Source organism: Triplophysa rosa, linkage group LG9 (genome assembly GCF_024868665.1).
Source record: "Triplophysa rosa linkage group LG9, Trosa_1v2, whole genome shotgun sequence".
Lineage (NCBI taxonomy): Eukaryota > Metazoa > Chordata > Actinopteri > Cypriniformes > Nemacheilidae > Triplophysa > Triplophysa rosa.
The window spans coordinates 178,904-186,837 of NC_079898.1; the positions used below are offsets into that span (position 1 = coordinate 178,904).

Genomic DNA, 7,934 nt, shown 5'->3' on the forward strand with positions numbered 1-7,934 from the left:
AAAGGCCAATGAAGTTGGCGAATGGCATGGCATGCCAGTCTCCGCCCCGTACATACGGGTATAAAAGGAAGATGGCGTGCCCATTCATTCACCTTTTGTTCTTCGGAACCTGCGAAGCACTAGTGCTGAGCTATTATCATTCTGATTCCTACTGGATTCTACGACGCAGAGCAGCGGACTCGTCCTCTTGTGTGCGACTTCCCCTGGGCGTTTCGGTAACGGACATTTCTTACAGCGTGCACGAGTCCATAGACATGTCTCGCCGCTCTAACCTTGGATGCAGCCGACTCATCCTTGAGCCTGATGGGCACGATACCTGCATCACATGTCTGGGGGTCCAGCATGCTGAAGCAGCGTTCGTGGATACGGCATGCCCGCACTGCGAGCATTTCACGAGTTCGCCTTAGCAAATAATTAAACGGGAAAGAGAGTCAGCTATTTGATTTTTTTTACCCGGGAACATGCTTTGCAGTTATGCTAAATTGGTCACAAAGTGATATCACAATTTAATCATTTTATGAAAGGCATTCGTGCGGGGGAATGGGAGCGGCCTTTGTTAATGCTTTGCACGGTTGCTTCATTGTCGCAGTATACCATGATGGTGTTGGTTGACCATTCTTTCCCCCACAAAAAGGCTGCGGTGAAAGGGTATAGTTCGAACAGGGCCGAGGAAGATTGGGGAAGACTTAACAGCTGGGGGGGGCCACGTGGTTGCGAACCAACGACCTTGGTAATATCCTCCGAAATTGACAAAGGGAGTGGCGTCGGTGAATAGTTGGATGTCGGTGGGGCACGAAATTATGTCATTGTAAAAAAAAGAGATGCCATTCCATTGTTTCAGGAATGATATCCACAGACTCAGTTCGTTGCGGCACGAGTTGGTTAGGGAAATCCGGTGTTTGCTGGAATATCCTGGTCAGTCGAGGAGATATCACTGGATGAGTACTCTTTCTCAGACATGTTGCTTGGATTTTCGCAAGACTGTAGAGTGATGTGGGGTCTCCCATGGACACTAATCCGCCGCCAAAGCCGAAGACCGTCCATCCCCCTATACGCTCACCAAACCTGTCTTCGATGGACGAGGATGAGGTTCCTGTCGCGGCATCGGGTGGCGACTTCCTGGCATCAGACGTGAAAGATTTCCTGGAGCTCCTGGCTTCGGCCGGTTGAGCCTAGGGGATTGACTGACGCGGAGATGTCAGGTTGCAGGGCACGCCTTGCCAGGGCTGCCACGAGCGTCGGGTTGCAGGGCATGCCCCCCTCTGCGCATTGACGTCGGACGAGCTCCGTCGCCCTGTCTTCCCTCGACACCAGGGCAGCTAAGAGATATGTCGATGTACCCCAGGTCGAGCGTGCAGTCGCGGAGCAGACAGGTGCTACCTAGAGGGACCGACCAAGGCTCCCTTCCAAACTGTGTGAGTTCTTTGACACTCTTGTCGAAGGCTTACATTGCTGTGGGTCAAGCTGCCTCCACTCTTCATGCCATGGCAATGAAGCCAAGGCATTGAAGAAGCTGGACAAGGGAAGACACGATCCAGCTGCGCACCGCCACTGACTTCGCTCCGGGCGACTAAGGTGACTACGTGGGCGCTGGGTCGGACGATGTCCACTCCAAGAGAGACACCTATGGCTCAACCTTGCGGAGATGAGAGACGCCAAGAAGGTATGTTTTCTCGATGCGCCAATCGCACAAGGTGCACTGTTTGGTGACACCGTCGAGGATTTCTCTCAGTTCTCGACGGTGAAAAAGCAGAAGGAGGCGCATCTTGCCCTGCCGTGACCAGGCCACCTGCAGGTCATCAAGGTCCTGGATGGTGTCTGCTTCCCAGCAGCCCCTCCGCTCCCGTCACGGCTCCGGCGCCCCCTCCTCAGGCAGCCCCCCATGGTAGGAGATCATTGCAGAGGAGAGCATCGAGACTCCCCGTTGGCCGCCTGCTAAGAAGAAACGGCCCTGACAGGGACAGCCCAGGCAGACCCAGGACATCGGGCACAACTCCAGTCAACACTGCTGTTGAGTCGCACCGGGACGGTTCCTGGCCCGTCCCATCACATGCCGGGCCTGTCGCCCACCTCGTCTCAAAAGAGCATCCTCATACCTGCAAACTAGTCACTTTTCTTCGAAACTCGCCGTTTTGAGTCAAAAATAGGTCATTTATGTGAATCGTGTAAATCCGAAGAGTTTTTTTTTCTGTGGGGGGGTCTTAGGCATCTACTCTCGAGTGTCTGAAATGTCTTTGGTCCAGCACCTAGATTCGTTTGGCCAACCAGAATCAAGATAACAGATAACTGTGTCGTCTTTTTTGGTACTTCGGCCAACCAGAATCGTGTTCTAAACGTCATGTTTGCACCCGTGCTGAAAGGGACGACTGCAAAGTGTCTTTCAAAGAGAAAACGGCGTTGATATTTATTAATCAGTTCATGCGTGTGATGGAAAGGGCTATGTTATGAGATACAGTTGCTAGTCTCCATTTCGAATTTCCACTTCTAGAGCTCTGCCCTTCTAAGTGAGTAAGGCACTTGGGTGCAATTGATATTCGTCCGAAGTTTCAGTCGTAGAAGCTGTATTTTACAGATGACATTTAATAATTATTTTATATTATTCATAATACGTTAATATGTCGTCCGGAGCCGCGGGGATTATTTTTGTATTGCTTGTATCTGCTTTTTGACCTTTCATTTTTATGAAAGCTCTTATAACTCGCGTCAATCAGGTCCTGCACTTTATCTCCCTTAATAACTCTCTTAACATTAGTCTAGTCCCGCACTTTATTTTCTCAATCCTGCATGTTTTAAAACCGAAACCAAAACCCCAGCGCAAACTCTTTGGTTCCGATTAGGGATGCACCGAATGTTAGGCCACCGAATATGTGAAATGAACGAATACATTTTGACTTGAGAAACGATCAATCACCAACCAGCGCAGAGAGAAAGAGAGCGAGAGAGATAGTGAAATGCCGCAAACATTTTGGCAGTGTGTGTGGAGCATTGTAAAGTGTCAGAGAAAGACACAGCACGGGACTTGCCGCACGGAAGTAAATTTCCGAATGAAAGCGTCTTTACCGGTCGGTAACTTTACTTCAGACGGAAGCGGGCTGTACAGTAGCCCCGCCGCTCGCGACATCCTTTGACATCATACAGTGGTCGCATGCACACAGTTCCCTCTACTAAACAACTTGTCAAAGTATGTTCTGTGCACCTTCTGAGAGAACAGTCAGCTTTTGTTGGCGGAGTTTGGAGGAGAGACGTGAACTGATATGGTTGTCAGTCAGCACCAGAATTGCTTGCATTGGATGTTTTTTTCTCTTAAAATCATTCTGCAATGTAGCCTATAATAATCCAACAGTTTTCGTTTATTCGTATTTTTAGCTTATAGGCCTAATGTGGAATGACACTTTTTAATGAACTGTTTTGTTGTAGGGGTACAGAATAACTTGCATTACATTCTTTTAGCAGTCAGTTATAGGCCTAATTAATATAGGCTATTCATGAAGGGAGAGGGCTCAATTTTTTGTTTTAATTTACTTTGTTTTGCTCAATTTTATATTAAGTTGTATTGTATTATAAAAAGCACATTTTGACTATTCAGTTTGTGCAATAGTGAAAAAAATGGCTTAATGAATAGAAGAAATGCAAAAAAATCATGTTCGGCTTCGGCCAAGAATTTTAGTTTCGGTGCATCCCTAGTTCCGATGGAAGCATCCAGTTTGTATTAGGAAAGGTGCACCTCTCAGAAAACTCAAACAAATGAAGATCATTTTAGATGTGTAATTATGACTTGGAGCATTGGGATCGTGAGACGAGGGCAACGTATTTATTTTTTATGAAAATCTTAAATTCAAACAAAATCCATATTTTTCCTGTAGCTCAAAATTGTTGTCATGTGATTAGCTGCTGCTCCATTGGTGTAATGTTTTGCACTTAAAAAACATGTGCAGGCCAAAAGCCTGAAGAAAATGACAATACAACCCCCTTATATCCACCCCCCAAACCAACAAACCCCTCCACCCCCCTGCCGCCGCCGCGTATGGCTGTCACCTTTTACACCTCTTCCGAGTTTGCAGGTATGATCCTCTCTCCCTAGGTGTTTTTCTAGCAGAGAAAACTCACCGTTGCGTCATGCTGATTCCCTTCCAGGAGACCGCAGCCTCAACTCGATGTTGCGCCATGCCGATTCCCTTCCAGCAGACCGCAGCCTCTACTTGATGTTGCGTCATACCGATCCCGCAGCCTTCAGCACTCTCCACTCGATGGTGCGTCATGTAGCGAAGACTTCAGGCAGGTAAATCTGCGGAACCGCCAGCCTGTTGCAGACCGCTCCCCTAGTTTCTACTCGATTCATCCTCATCACAGACCATTCCATCAGTTTGAATATGGGAAGAATTTACTTTTTTCGGATCGACAAACCAACATATCTCCGTTCTGGAAAGACTTAGAGAAACGAGGGACTCGTTGGAAAGGACTCCGCGGGGCATTCGAACGACGCTGACCGCGAGTCGATGCGACCCCTAGGTCGGTAGCTAGAGCTCCCGGTAGCCGGAAAGGTTGAAAAATTTAAGCTCCGGGACCCGGTGGCCCGACAGTACAGCATGGGTTTCGCCCAAAAAAAATATTCTCAAGAGTGGATCAGTACCAGCTGTTCGCGATCAAGCTTCATCTCCGGAAGTAAGTATTACACATCGTTTTTAAATCGAATTTCTTAAATAATGTGTTTAGCATGTTAGCGGTTTACATATTCGCAGCTAAACCTGAGACTTTACATTGGTCCAAAGACAGGTGTTGTGTCTTGACAGAACCTCTTGTTTTATGTGAAGAGAGACATTATGGCCCTTATGGCCTTCCATACACTCTCCGGTTTAGTCTCTGTTCCCGCCCTCTCGTCTCCTCATTATTGCTGGTAAAATTATTTCATGCCCCACAGCTGTTCCCTCTTGATTTGATCCCTTTAAAATGCCCTCTTGTCTATTGTCGTATGCTCGTTCGTTTGGCGTGTTTGCATGTACTCCATGAAGGACGTTTTAGCTCTGTATGCCCTAAGGATTATCCGGTCAAGTCAAAGTTAAGTCTTAGTATATTGTTGTGTAATAGCTCTTGTCAAGTGTGTTTTAGTTTAGTCCAGTTTCAGTTAGTCTATGTTCTGTCGTGCTAAGTTATCATTCCCCTGTTATTGATGTTTTAACCCCATCGTGGGTCTTTGTTTTGTGTTTATTAAATACTTTTTATTAACCCCTTCACTGCTGCCTGCGTTCTCTCACACAATCCTGACATTTATATACTTATGAATCCAATATAAAATACCGTTGTTAATTTTTTTTTAAAAATAAACTTTGTTTAGAGTGCAGAAGAACTGAGTAAAGAACTTTAATGTATCAGTTTTATTTACAAACTTTTCCAATAAACTCATACACATACTCATGGATTAGTAATGAATATAACAAGAGTAACAATATAATAATCCCCATAATCATTACAGTTATCATGAATTCCCAAAATCACCAATGATTAAAATATAAGCAATAATCAAATATGAAAAGACAATGTTGTGTCAACAAATACCAAAAGGAAAGTAATAAAGACTGTCTTCCGGATACCACATAATCTCTGATGAATTCAGTAGAAATGCTGTATATTTAGTTATTAAAAGGATGAATAAATTGTTCACATACATTCAAAACATCTACATTACATTAACATTATGTGAATCTTTATTTTGCACAGCATGTACATTCCTGACCATACAAATATTTTGAGCTTAGAGTATGCTACAAAAGCTATCATCTATTTGATTTTGTTTTACTTTTAATTCCTTCCGTAGGTCATTAATAATTTAATCTTTTTCTTGCACAGATTTCATTGTGTTTTTGAGCTCATCTGCCATTGTAAACATGCGGTAGATGTAGTAGCTGTTTTTATTCTGTTTCCGCAAGGCTTCAATCTTTCCCATGAACTCATTTACCTGTGTACGATCATATTTCTCTCTGTTATTAAATAAGTGGTACCTTCCATTGCATGCCTTAATCAATTCACGTAGCTCTGGAGCGTTATCAAGGTAACCATCAAAGCTCTCACCATCCAGATCATCTGCCCTGGTAAACAAGACCATCATGTACAGTACATTTGCGCATCTTGGCCAAAAACCTCCTTAATCAGTTCAACAGTGTTTTTCTCTTCTTTAGTGAAGCGTCCAACAGAAATGACGAGAAGAAAGACATGAGGGCCTGGAGCTGCATGTTCAATGCATTTCAGCACCTCATTTATAACTTCTTCATTAGACATCTGTGTATCATACAGACCAGGAGTGTCCACAATGGAAATGTTTTTGCCATCTATAATCTCTGATTCATATAAGCAGTTTTTAGTAACTGATGTGGCTCTTGCTTCTGATTTGAACTTTTTCACACCAAGGATGGTATTCCCTGTAGCGCTTTTGCCAGCGCCTGTTTTACCAACCAAAACAATGCGTAGATCGTCCCGACCTGTTGACATTTTAAACAAGTTATTGTTATTTACTATAAAACACTTTTGTACATATTATATATAACAAAGATACATGAACAGTAAAACTTACTCATTTTGGCTATGTTTCTGTGGGTTGGGTTGCTTCTTTCAAGTTTTAAGAAGATCAAATAGCTGTGTTAGGGTCTGTTGTAACCGACCCTATATACAGTAGAGCTTGGTTTAACTCCCGGTTTACATAATTAACTTAGAAAAAGCTCAACCTCTTTTGCACAGTTTTATGATTGGCTAAAGATTCGTTTTATGTTGACTATTTAGGAAGAGAAATGAAAGGAAGACATTCAAACGAAGACCTGCCTTCTGAAGGTAAGTGTCCATGATTTACCATAATTTAACTTATACTGTAGAACTAAAAACTGTCACATAGATCTGAGTAAAACAGATCTTCTCAGAAGATGATAGGTTCTCAAGACAAACCCCATTCTGTCGGTTCGACACAACGTCGAGAGACCGACAGAAAGGGAACTCTAGTTGGGGATGGGCATATGACGTTCATCTGGGCCTGGCGGAATCTCTCCCTACCTCGGGATGGGCATCCCGAGGCGAGGGCAGAAAGAGAATAATTAGCATAGCTGCTGTTCATTAGCTATGTATTAGTGAATGCTTGGCTAAAAAGATGCGTCTTTAATCTAGATTGAAATTGGGAGAGTGTGTTTGACCCTCGAATAGTATCGGGGAGGCTATTCCAGAGTTTAGGTGCTACGGATGAGAAAGCTCCGCCCCCTTTGGTGGATTTAGTTATTCTAGGTGTTATCAAAAGTCTGGAGTTTTGAGATCTTAGAGCGTGATGGGTTGTAGTGTGGTAGAAGCTCTGTTATGTAGGTAGGGCTAAACCGTTTAAGGCTTTATAAGTAATTAAAAGAACTTTAAAGTCAATACGATACTTAATGGGTAACCAGTGAAGGGTTGATAACATTGGGGTTATGTGATCGTATTTTCTGGACCTGGTTAGAACTCTGGCAGCTGCATTCTGAACTAACTGTAGTTTGTTTATTGATGATGCAGGACAACCACTAAGCAGTGCATTACAGTAGTCAAGTCTTGAGGTCACAAATGCATGAATGAGCTTCTCTGCATCAGCCACACATAAAATATTTCGTAATTTGGCAACATTTCTAAGGTGGAAGAAGACTGTTTTGTGACATTTTAGATGTGATTTTTAAATGACAGGTTGCTGTCTAATATAACGCCGAGGTCTTTACCTGTATTTGTTGGAGTAACAGTGCAGCCTTCAATTTGCAGGTTATAATCCGAGATATTCTGTTTACATGTTTTTGGTGCGATATGTAATATTTCTGTTTTATTAGAATTTAAAAGAAGGAAATTAGTAGTCATCCAATGTTTTATATCTTTGATGCACTCTGCCAATTTGGATAGTTGGAAGGAATCATCTGGTCTTGATGAGATATATAGCTGAGTAT

General features: G+C 43.6%; 1 pseudogene; it reads right to left on the minus strand.

The window, feature by feature from the left end:
• Positions 1-5,369: 5,369 nt before the first annotated feature.
• Positions 5,370-6,812, minus strand: LOC130558874 (GTPase IMAP family member 7-like; annotated as a pseudogene).
• Positions 6,813-7,934: the final 1,122 nt, after the last annotated feature.